Here is a 12,484-nt window from a genome sequence, read left to right as displayed (position 1 = left end):
CCAAAGACACTACCAAGTGCACTATTTTTTCAGATGTTGCCCTACTGGACTTACACAGTGATAGCATCACTGCTATTAGCTTCACGACATACTGTGGACGACATACTACGGAATGCCGTTTGGGTCTTTGCGTGTCAAAAAAGATACAGTAGCACTGTCAAAGCTATACAAAAAAGTCAGCAAACAAGCAAATACCGGCCACGAACGATGTTTACCGCGTTGGTAATAAAGCATCACTTGCTCAACGACTGCAACTTCTCGGGTAGCTAGCTTTAGCACGGTACCTAGCTAACACCAATACAACGAGCCTGAAAACAATGACCATTAGAAACTGCAGTAATTTTCATTATTCTTAGAAATTATTTAGGAATCCTTGAGAGTCAGTATTAGCTAGGTTGACAGTTGTTGTTTGCCTACTAAAATTGAACTTCAGTTCAGGAAAGAAATAGCTAGCCAGCTAACTTCACCTGGCTAGTGAGGCTCGACCCGGTTATATGTTGTGAAGCTAGCCACCATAAGGATTAGGCACAATCGTGGAATTTGTGGTTTGCCTTCAAAATAAAAGTATGTAATTGACAGTGATACAAATGAATACAAATAGTATAATTATATATATATATATATTTGTAATAATGACAATTGCTACAATAAACACTTTTATTTTAACTTCGTATAATACATAAATAAAATCTATTTAGTCTCAAATAAATAATGAAACATGTTCAATTTGATTTAAATAATGCAAAAACAAAGTGTTGGGAGAAGAAAGTAAAAGTGCAATATGTGCCATGTAAGAAAGCTAACGTTTCAGTTCCTTGCTCAGAATATGAGAACATATGAAAGCTGGTGGTTCCTTTTAACACGAGTCTTCAATATTCCCAGTTAAGAAGTTTTAGGTTGTAGTTATTATAGGAATTCTAGGACTATTTCTCTCTATACCATTTGTATTTCATATACCTTTAACTATTGGATGTTCTTATAGATACTATAGTATTGCCAGCCTAATCTCGGGAGTTGATAGGCTTGAAGTCATAAACAGAGCTGTGCTTCAAGCATTGCTAAGACCTACTGGCAAACGCAGGAAAGTGCTGTTTGAATGAATGCTTACGAGCCTGCTGCTGCCTACCACTGCTCAGTCAGACTGCTCTATCAAATATCAAATCATAGACTTAATTATAAAATAATAAAGACACAGAAATTCGAGCCTCAGGTCATTAATATGGTCAAGTCCGGAAACTCATTTAGAAGTTCAGTATTTTATTGAACGGGTGGCAGCCCTTAGTCTAAATATTGCTGTTACATTTTCAGCGATGCGCTTTTGTATAAATCATCACCCGTTTGGTGAAGTAGGCTGTGATTCGATGATAAATGAACAGGCACCGCATCGATTATATACAACGCAGGACAAGCTAGTTAAACTAGTAATATCATCAACCGTGTGTAGTTAACTAGTGGTTTATGTTAAGATGGATTGTTTTTTTATAAGATACGTTTAATGCTAGCTAGCAACTTACCTTGGCTCCTTGCAGCAACAAGGTCCTTCTGATGCTGCACTCACGTAACGCTGTCTCCTCGTGGAGTAACAGGTAGTCAGCCTGTCTCCTCGTGGAGTAACAGGTAGTCAGCCTGTCTCCTCGTGGAGTAACAGGTAGTCAGCCTGTCTCCTCGTGGAGTAACAGGTAGTCAGCCTTTCTCCTCGTGGAGTAACAGGTAGTCAGCCTGTCTCCTCGTGGAGTAACAGGTAGTCAGCCTCTCTCCTCGTGGAGTAACAGGTAGTCAGCCTGTCTCCTCGTGGAGTAACAGGTAGTCAGCCTGCCACGCTGTCTCCTCGTGGAGTAACAGGTAGTCAGCCTGTCTCCTCGTGGAGTAACAGGTAGTCAGCCTGCCACGCTGTCTCCTCGTGGAGTAACAGGTAGTCAGCCTGTCTCCTCGTGGAGTAACAGGTAGTCAGCCTGTCTCCTCGTGGAGTAACAGGTAGTCAGCCTGCCACGCTGTCTCCTCGTGGAGTAACAGGTAGTCAGCCTGTCTCCTCGTGGAGTAACAGGTAGTCAGCCTCTCTCCTCGTGGAGTAACAGGTAGTCAGCCTGTCTCCTCGTGGAGTAACAGGTAGTCAGCCTCTCTCCTCGTGGAGTAACAGGCAGTCAGCCTGCCACGCTGTCTCCTCGTGGAGTAACAGGTAGTCAGCCTGTCTCCTCGTGGAGTAACAGGTAGTCAGCCTGCCACGCTGTCTCCTCGTGGAGTAACAGGTAGTCAGCCTGTCTCCTCGTGGAGTAACAGGTAGTCAGCCTGTCTCCTCGTGGAGTAACAGGTAGTCAGCCTGTCTCCTCGTGGAGTAACAGGTAGTCAGCCTGTCTCCTCGTGGAGTAACAGGTAGTCAGCCTTTCTCCTCGTGGAGTAACAGGTAGTCAGCCTGTCTCCTCGTGGAGTAACAGGTAGTCAGCCTGTCTCCTCGTGGAGTAACAGGTGGTCAGCCTGTCTCCTCGTGGAGTAACAGGTAGTCAGCCTGTCTCCTCGTGGAGTAACAGGTAGTCAGCCTGCCACGCTGTCTCCTCGTGGATTGCAATGTAATAATCGGCGTATAAAAATGCAGATTACCGATTGTTTTAAAAACTTGAAATCCGTAATTAGTTGGCTGATTAATAATCTGTCAACCTCTACTCTGAACCAATTATATACATTTGGGGTCAGGTTGAAAAGCATTAAACATTATCGGCTTCCTTCTTTTCACTCTGTCATTTAGGTTAGTATTCTGGTGTAACTACTATGTTGTTGATCCATCCTCAGTTTTCTCCTTTCACAGTCATTAAACTCTGAAACTGTTTAAAAATCACAATTGGTGAAATCCCTGAGCGGTTTCCTTCCTCTCCGGCACCGAACCCAAACCGGCCGCGCGCATGCAACATCGTGCACAAATAGATTTTGTCCCCCCCACACCAAACGCAAATCACAACACGCAGGTTAAAATATCAAAACAAAGTTTGAACCAATTACTGTATGTGGGAACTCCTTCAAGACTTTTGGAAAACCATTCCAGGTGAAGCTGGTTGAGAGAATTCCAAGTGTGCAAAGCTGTCATTAAGGCAAAGGGTGGCTATTTGAAAAATCTGATATAAAATATATTTTGATTCGTTTAAACACTTTTTTTGGTTACTACATGATTCCATGTCGGTAATTTCATAGTTTTGATGTCTTCACTACTATTGTACAATGTAGAAAACAGTGAAATAAAGAAAAACCCTTGAATGAGTAGGTCTTCTAATATGTTTGACCGGTAGTATATATATATATATATATATATAGCTGTAACCCTAAGGCATCCCTCTGTAATCTCTCTCTCTCTCTCCTCTCCACTCTCTTCCCCCCTCCCCCACTCTCTATCTTTGCCTCTTTCCTGTCTCCCCTTCACTCTCTTTCCCTCCCTCCCTCCCTCCTCCACCCTCTCTCTCTCTCTCTCTCTCTCTCCCTCCCTCATCCCCCTCCTCCACCCTCTCTCTCTCTCTCTCTCTCCCTCCCTCATCCCCCCTCCTCCACCCTCTCCCTCCCTCATCCCCCTCCTCCACCCTCTCCCTCCCTCATCCCCCTCCTCCACCCTCTCTCCCTCCCTCTTCTATCTTTGCCTCTTTCCCTGTCTCCCCTTCACTCTCCATCCATCCCTCATCCCCCTTCACCCTCCTCCACCCTCTCTCTCTCTCTCTCTCCCTCCCTCATCCCCCTCCTCCACCCTCTCCCTCCCTCATCCCCCTCCTCCACCCTCTCTCTCTCTCTCTCCCTCCCTCATCCCCCTCCTCCACCCTCTCTCTCTCCCTCCCTCATCCCCCTCCTCCACCCTCTCCCTCCCTCATCCCCCTCCTCCACCCTCTCCCTCCCTCATCCCCCTCCTCCACCCTCTCTCTCTCTGTTGTTTTTAATCAGAGGTACTGAGCTGACTGGGGATCAATGTGCTGATCTTGGTTCACGGTTTCAGGCAGCAGTCAGTCAGGGCTGTGACATCACCGTCCAAGGGCTTTAGCTTTAAATACTTTTAAATCCTTAGCTAGCCTTTACTGTGGCGCTAGCTTTAGGAGTGCTGTCAGGGCTGGAGTGGTAGCTGCTAGCTTCACTGCCCTAGATGTTGATGTGGTGCCCTTAAACCCTGCTGTGTAGCACTAGACTGGCTCTATCAGTGCTGTTACTGTAGCCGCTAGCCGCTAGCTTAAGTCAGTACGGTGCCCTCGGTGCTGATTGGTGATCTAGGAATGTTACTATAAACTTTACTGGTTGCTGATTGGTGGTCTGGTGAATCCATTCCAGGCTTCTTGACACCAGGCGCAGTATGACACTAACACTGCTGTACAGGATGGGGCGTTCAGGGACAGTCATTCAGGTCCATCAGGGACAGTCATTCAGGTCCATCAGGGACAGTCATTCGGGGCGTCCAGGGACAGTCATTCAGGTCCATCAGGGACAGTCATTCAGGGCGTTCAGGGACAGTCATTCAGGGACAGTCATTCAGGTCGTTCAGGTACAGTCATTCAGGGCGTTCAGGGACAGTCATTCAGGGACAGTCATTCAGGTCGTTCAGGGACAGTCATTCAGGGACAGTCATTCAGGTCGTCCAGGGACAGTCATTCAGGTCGTCCAGGGACAGTCATTCAGATCGTCCAGGGACAGTCATTCAGGTGGCCAGGGACAGTCATTCAGGTCGTCCAGGGACAGTCATTCAGGGCGTTCAGGGACAGTCATTCAGGTGGCCAGGGACAGTCATTCAGGTGGCCAGGGACAGTCATTCAGATCGTCCAGGGACAGTCATTCAGATCGTCCAGGGACAGTCATGCAGGTCGCCCAGGGACAGTCATGCAGGTCGCCCAGGGACAGTCATTCAGGTCGCCCAGGGACAGTCATTCAGGTCGTCCAGGGACAGTCATTCAGGTGGCCAGGGACAGTCATTCAGGTCGCCCAGGGACAGTCATTCAGATCGTCCAGGGACAGTCATTCAGGTCGCCCAGGGACAGTCATTCAGATCGTCCAGGGACAGTCATTCAGATCGCCCAGGGACAGACATTCAGATCGCCCAGGGACAGTCATTCAGGTTGCCCAGGGACAGTCATTCAGATCGTCCAGGGACAGTCATTCAGGTGGCCAGGGACAGTCATTCAGGTCGTCCAGGGACAGTCATTCAGGTCGTTCAGGGACAGTCATTCAGGTCGCCCAGGGACAGTCATTCAGATCGTCCAGGGACAGTCATTCAGATCGTCCAGGGACAGACATTCAGATCGCCCAGGGACAGTCATTCAGGTCGCCCAGGGACAGTCATTCAGGTCGTCCAGGTACAGTCATTCAGGTCGTCCAGGGACAGTCATTCAGGTCGTCCAGGGACAGTCATTCAGGTCGTCCAGGGACAGTCATTCAGGTCGTTCAGGGACAGTCATTCAGGTCGTCCAGGGACAGTCATTCAGATCGTCCAGGGACAGTCATTCAGGTCGCCCAGGGACAGTCATTCAGATCGTCCAGGGACAGTCATTCAGATCGTCCAGGGACAGTCATTCAGGTCACCCAGGGACAGTCATTCAGATCGTCCAGGGACAGTCATTCAGATCGCCCAGGGACAGACATTCAGGTCGTCCAGGGACAGTCATTCAGGTCGCCCAGGGACAGTCATTCAGATCGTCCAGGGACAGTCATTCAGATCGTCCAGGGACAGTCATTCAGGTGGCCAGGGACAGTCATTCAGGTCGTCCAGGGACAGTCATTCAGGTCGTTCAGGGACAGTCATTCAGGTCGCCCAGGGACAGTCATTCAGATCGTCCAGGGACAGTCATTCAGATCGTCCAGGGACAGACATTCAGATCGCCCAGGGACAGTCATTCAGGTCGCCCAGGGACAGTCATTCAGGTCGTCCAGGGACAGTCATTCAGGTCGTCCAGGGACAGTCATTCAGGTCGTCCAGGGACAGTCATTCAGATCGTCCAGGGACAGTCATGCAGGTCGCCCAGGGACAGTCATGCAGGTCGCCCAGGGACAGTCATTCAGGTCGGCCAGGGACAGTCATTCAGGTCGCCCAGGGACAGTCATTCAGATCGTCCAGGGACAGTCATTCAGGTCGCTCAGGGACAGTCATTCAGATCGTCCAGGGACAGTCATTCAGATCGTCCAGGGACAGACATTCAGATCGCCCAGGGACAGTCATTCAGGTCGCCCAGGGACAGTCATGCAGGTCGTCCAGGGACAGTCATTCAGATCGTCCAGGGACAGTCATTCAGATCGTCCAGGGACAGACATTCAGATCGCCCAGGGACAGTCATTCAGGTCGTTCAGGGACAGTCATTCAGGTCGTTCAGGGACAGTCATCCAGGTCGTCCAGGGACAGTCATTCAGGTCGTCCAGGGACAGTCATTCAGGTCGATCAGGGACAGTCATTCAGGTCGCCCAGGGACAGTCATTCAGGTCGTCCAGGGACAGTCATTCAGGTCGTCCAGGGACAGTCATTCAGGTCGTCCAGGGACAGTCATTCAGGTCGCCCAGGGACAGTCATTCAGATCGTCCAGGGACAGTCATTCAGGTCGTCCAGGGACAGTCATTCAGGTCGATCAGGGGCAGTCATTCAGGTCGCCCAGGGACAGTCATTCAGGTCGTCCAGGGACAGTCATTCAGGTCGTCCAGGGACAGTCATTCAGGTCGCCCAGGGACAGTCATTCAGATCGTTCAGGGACAGTCATTCAGGTCGTCCAGGGACAGTCAAATACACAAGGATGAAAGGTGGAGCTGTCTTGCCTTTTGTCTCTTTTGGTTATGACTCAGGACATGCACACCCTTATTGTGATCACATGTTTGAATGACTCAACTGACCTCTAATTACCCATCTACCAAAGGTCGTACATCATGACGGAAGTGGTTTGTGTGTGGTTTATAAAACATTCCCTGGTAGAATAGTGGGAATCGGTGAATGGTGAATTGGCCTAATGTCCTCATGTCAGTATCAGTGTGGAGGTTGAGGCTTAGTAACATCCTCTGATGGGAGATCTAATACTAATTAAGTATTAACAGAAGATAGCCTACAGCTGAGGAAGGAAGATACTGTGCGCGCATGTGTGTGTGTGTGTGTGTGTGTGTGTGTGCGCGCGTGTATGTTAACTGTTCTTGTGGGGACCATAAGTCTCCAAAATAATAGTAAACAAACTAAATGTGAACAACTGCTATTTCTAGGGGGTTTAGGGGTTAGACTGAGTTTTAGGGATAGAATTAGGTTAAGGGTTGGAATGAGGTTAAGTGTTAAGGTTAGGAGCTAGAGTTAGAGTTAGGGTTAAGGTTAGGAGCTAGGGTTAGGGTTAAGGTTAGGAGCTAGGGTTAAGGTTAGGAGCTAGGGTTAGGGTTAAGGTTAGGAGCTAGGGTTAGGGTTAAGGTTAGGAGTACAGATTAGGGTAAGGGTTAGGGTTAGGGGTTAAGGAAAATATAATTTTTAATGGGACTGAATTGTATGTCCCCACAAGGTTAGCTGCGCAATAATGTGTGTGCGGATTACAGGATTTTATCTACGGTATTGTTTTATCCATGGTATTGTTTTATCCACGGTATTGTTTTATCTATGGTATTGTTTTATCCATGGTATTGTTTTATCCATGGTATTGTTTTATCTATGGTATTGTTTTATCCACGGTATTGTTTTATCCATGGTATTGTTTTATCCATGGTATTGTTTTATCCATGGTATTGTTTTATCCATGGTATTGTTTTATCTATGGTATTGTTTTATCCATGGGTTTTATTCACGGTATTGTTTTATCCACGGTTTGTTTTATCTATGGTATTGTACGGTTTTGTTTTATCCATGGTATTGTTTTATCTATGGTATTGTTTTATCTATGGTATTGTTTTATCCATGGTATTGTTTTATCTATGGTATTGTTTTATCCATGGTATTGTTTTATCTATGGTATTGTTTTATCCACGGTATTGTTTTATCCATGGTATTGTTTTATCTATGGTATTGTTTTATCTATGGTATTGTTTTATCTATGGTATTGTTTTATCCACGGTATTGTTTTATCCACGGTTTTGTTTTATCTATGGTATTGTTTTATCCACGGTTTTGTTTTATCCATGGTATTGTTTTATCTATGGTATTGTTTTATCTATGGTATTGTTTTATCTATGGTATTGTTTTATCTATGGTATTGTTTTATCCACGGTATTGTTTTATCCATGGTATTGTTTTATCCATGGTATTGTTTTATCTATGGTATTGTTTTATCCACGGTTTTGTTTTATCTATGGTATTGTTTTATCTATGGTATTGTTTTATCTATGGTATTGTGTTTCCAACTCGAATAGCGAACTTTTACACATTTTGTTACGTTAAAGCCTTATTCTAAAATTGATTTAGAAAAACAAATATCCTTATTAATCTACAATCATAGTGACAAAATCAAAAACAGAAATACCTTATTTACATAAGTATTCAGACCCTTTGCTATGAGACTCGATATTGAGCTCAGTTGCATCCTGTTTCCATTGATCATCCTTAATGTGTTTCTAAAACTTGATTGGAGTCCACCAGTGGTGAATTCAATTGATTGGACATGATTTGGAAAGGCACACACCCTGTCTATATAAAAGTACCACAGTTGACAGTGCATGTCAGGGCAAAAACCAAGCCACGAGGTCGAAGTAATTGTCCTTAGAGCTCCGAGACAGGATTGTGTCGAGGCACAGATCTGGGGAAGGGCACCAAAACATTTCTAGAGCATTGAAGGTCACCAAGAACACAGTGGCCTCCATCATTCTTAAATGGAAGAAGTTTGGAACAACCAAGACTCTTCTCCTTAGAGCTGGCCGCTCGGCCAAACTGAGCAATCGGGGGAGGTCACAAGTGTGCTCCCTATCCCCTATGGGCCCTGGTCACAAGTGTGCTCCCTATCCCCTATGGGCCCTGGTCACAAGTAGTGTGCACCCTATCCCCTATGGGCCCTGGTCACAAGTGTGCTCCCTATCCCCTATGGGACCTGGTCACAAGTAGTGTGCACCCTATTCCCTATGGGCCCTGGTCACAAGTAGTGTGCACTATATAGGGAATAGGGCCCTGGTCACAAGTAGTGTGCACTATATAGGGAATAGGGCCCTGGTCACAAGTAGTGTGCACTATATAGGGAATAGGGCCCTGGTCACAAGTAGTGTGCACCCTATTCCCTATGGGCCCTGGTCACACGTAGTGTGCACTATATAGGGAATAGGGTTGTAGTGTTGTGTGCTGTAGCGTTGTGTGCTGTAGTGTTGTGTGTTGTAGTGTTGTGTGCTGTAGTGTTGTGTGTTGTAGTGTTGTGTGTTGTAGTGTTGTGTGTTGTAGTGTTGTGTGTTGTAGTGTTGTAGTGTTGTGTGTTGTAGTGTTGTAGTGTTGTGTGCTGTAGTGTTGTGTGCTGTAGTGTTGTGTGTTGTAGTGTTGTGTGCTGTAGTGTTGTGTGTTGTAGTGTTGTAGTGTTGTGTGTTGTGTGTTGTGTGCTGTAGTGTTGTGTGCTGTAGTGTTGTGTGTTGTAGTGTTGTAGTGTTGTAGTGTTGTGTGTTGTAGTGTTGTGTGTTGTAGTGTTGTAGTGTTGTGTGCTGTAGTGTTGTGTGCTGTAGTGTTGTGTGTTGTAGTGTTGTGTGCTGTAGTGTTGTGTGTTGTAGTGTTGTAGTGTTGTGTGTTGTAGTGTTGTGTTTTGTGTGTTGTGTGCTGTAGTGTTGTGTGTTGTGTGTTGTAGTGTTGTGTGTTGTAGCGTTGTGTGTTGTGTGTTGTAGTGTTGTGTGTTGTGTGTTGTGTGCTGTAGTGTTGTGTGTTGTGTGTTGTAGTGTTGTGTGTTGTAGCGTTGTGTGTTGTGTGTTGTGTGTTGTAGTGTTGTGTGTTGTAGCGTTGTGTGTTGTGTGTTGTAGTGTTGTGTGTTGTAGTGTTGTGTTGTGTGTTGTGTGTTGTAGTGTTGTGTGTTGTGTGTTGTGTGTTGTAGTGTTGTGTGTTGTAGCGTTGTGTGTGTTGTGTGTTGTAGTGTTGTGTGTTGTGTGTTGTAGTGTTGTAGTGTTGTGTGTTGTGTGTTGTAGTGTAGTGTTGTGTTGTAGTGTTGTGTGTTGTAGTGTTGTAGTGTTGTGTGTTGTGTGTTGTGTGTTGTAGTGTTGTAGTGTTGTGTGTTGTAGTGTTGTGTGTGTTGTGTGTTGTAGTGTTGTGTGTTGTGTGTTGTAGTGTGTGTGTGTTGTAGTGTTGTAGTGTTGTAGTGTTGTAGTGTTGTGTGTTGTAGTGTTGTGTGCTGTAGTGTTGTGTGTTGTAGTGTTGTGTGTTGTAGTGTTGTGTGCTGTAGTGTTGTGTGTTGTAGTGTTGTGTGTTGTAGTGTTGTGTGCTGTAGTGTTGTGTGTTGTAGTGTTGTGTGTTGTAGTGTTGTGTGTTGTGTGCTGTAGTGTTGTAGTGTTGTAGTGTTGTGTGTTGTAGTGTTGTGTGTTGTAGTGTGTGTTGTAGTGTTGTGTGTTGTAGTGTTGTAGTGTTGTGTGCTGTAGTGTTGTAGTGTTGTAGTGTTGTGTGTTGTAGTGTTGTGTGTTGTAGTGTTGTGTGTTGTGTGCTGTAGTGTTGTGTGTTGTAGTGTTGTAGTGTTGTGTGTTGTAGTGTTGTGTGTTGTAGTGTTGTGTGTTGTAGTGTTGTAGTGTTGTGTGTTGTAGTGTTGTGTGTTGTAGTGTTGTGTGTTGTAGCGTTGTGTGTTGTAGTGTTGTAGTGTTGTAGTGTTGTAGTGTTGTGTGTTGTAGTGTTGTGTGTTGTAGTGTTGTGTGTTGTAGTGTTGTAGTGTTGTGTGTTGTAGTGTTGTGTGTTGTAGTGTTGTGTGTTGTAGTGTTGTAGTGTTGTGTGTTGTAGTGTTGTGTGTTGTAGTGTTGTGTGTTGTAGTGTTGTGTGTTGTAGTGTTGTGTGTTGTAGTGTTGTAGTGTTGTGTGTTGTAGTGTTGTGTGTTGTAGTGTTGTGTGTTGTAGTGTTGTGTGTTGTGTGTTGTAGTGTTGTGTGTTGTAGTGTTGTGTGTTGTAGTGTTGTGTGTTGTAGTGTTGTAGTGTTGTAGTGTTGTGTGTTGTAGTGTTGTGTGTTGTAGTGTTGTGTGTTGTAGTGTTGTGTGTTGTAGTGTTGTAGTGTTGTAGTGTTGTGTGTTGTAGTGTTGTGTGTTGTGTGTTGTAGTGTTGTAGTGTTGTAGTGTTGTGTGTTGTAGTGTTGTGTGTTGTAGTGTTGTGTGTTGTAGTGTTGTGTGTTGTAGTGTTGTGTGTTGTAGTGTTGTGTGCTGTAGTGTTGTGTGTTGTAGTGTTGTGTGCTGTAGTGTTGTGTGCTGTAGTGTTGTAGTGTTGTGTGTTGTAGTGTTGTGTGTTGTAGTGTTGTGTGCTGTAGTGTTGTAGTGTTGTGTGTTGTAGTGTTGTGTGTTGTAGTGTTGTAGTGTTGTGTGTTGTAGTGTTGTGTGTTGTAGTGTTGTAGTGTTGTAGTGTTGTAGTGTTGTGTGTTGTAGTGTTGTGTGTTGTAGTGTTGTGTGCTGTAGTGTTGTGTGCTGTAGTGTTGTGTGTTGTAGCGTTGTAGTGTTGTGTGTTGTAGTGTTGTGTTGTAGTGTAGTGTTGTGTGTTGTAGTGTTGTGTGTTGTAGTGTTGTAGTGTTGTGTGTTGTAGTGTTGTGTGTTGTGTGTTGTAGTGTTGTGTGTTGTAGTGTTGTAGTGTTGTGTGTTGTAGTGTTGTGTGTTGTGTGTTGTAGTGTTGTAGTGTTGTGTGTTGTAGTGTTGTGTGTTGTAGTGTTGTGTGTTGTAGTGTTGTGTGTTGTAGTGTTGTAGTGTTGTGTGTTGTAGTGTTGTAGTGTTGTAGTGTTGTGTGTTGTAGTGTTGTGTGTTGTAGTGTTGTAGTGTTGTGTGTTGTGTGTTGTAGTGTTGTGTGTTGTGTGTTGTAGTGTTGTGTGTTGTAGTGTTGTAGTGTTGTGTGTTGTAGTGTTGTAGTGTTGTGTGTTGTAGTGTTGTGTGTTGTAGTGTTGTAGTGTTGTAGTGTTGTAGTGTTGTGTGTTGTAGTGTTGTAGTGTTGTGTGTTGTGTGTTGTGTGTTGTAGTGTTGTAGTGTTGTGTGTTGTAGTGTTGTGTGTTGTAGTGTTGTGTGCTGTAGTGTTGTGTGCTGTAGTGTTGTGTGTTGTAGTGTTGTGTGTTGTAGTGTTGTGTGCTGTAGTGTTGTGTGTTGTAGTGTTGTGTGTTGTAGTGTTGTGTGCTGTAGTGTTGTGTGTTGTAGTGTTGTGTGTTGTAGTGTTGTGTGCTGTAGTGTTGTGTGTTGTAGTGTTGTAGTGTTGTGTGTTGTGTGCTGTAGTGTTGTGTGTTGTAGTGTTGTGTGTTGTGTGTTGTAGTGTTGTGTGTTGTAGTGTTGTGTGTTGTAGTGTTGTGTGCTGTAGTGTTGTGTGTTGTAGTGTTGTGTGTTGTAGTGTTGTGTGTTGTAGTGTTGTGTGTTGTAGTGTTGTGTGTTGTAGTGTTGTGTGTTGTAGTGTTGTGTGTTGTAGTGTTGTG

General features: G+C 45.2%; 1 pseudogene; it reads right to left on the bottom strand.

The window, feature by feature from the left end:
* Positions 1-12,484, bottom strand: part of LOC135562788 (CDK5 and ABL1 enzyme substrate 2-like) — a 126,395-nt pseudogene that overhangs the window by 94,326 nt on the left and 19,585 nt on the right.

Source organism: Oncorhynchus nerka, linkage group LG20, assembly GCF_034236695.1.
Source record: "Oncorhynchus nerka isolate Pitt River linkage group LG20, Oner_Uvic_2.0, whole genome shotgun sequence".
NCBI lineage: Eukaryota > Metazoa > Chordata > Actinopteri > Salmoniformes > Salmonidae > Oncorhynchus > Oncorhynchus nerka.
Note: the sequence above shows the minus strand (reverse complement) of the source record. Positions and strands in the feature narration are given on the sequence as shown.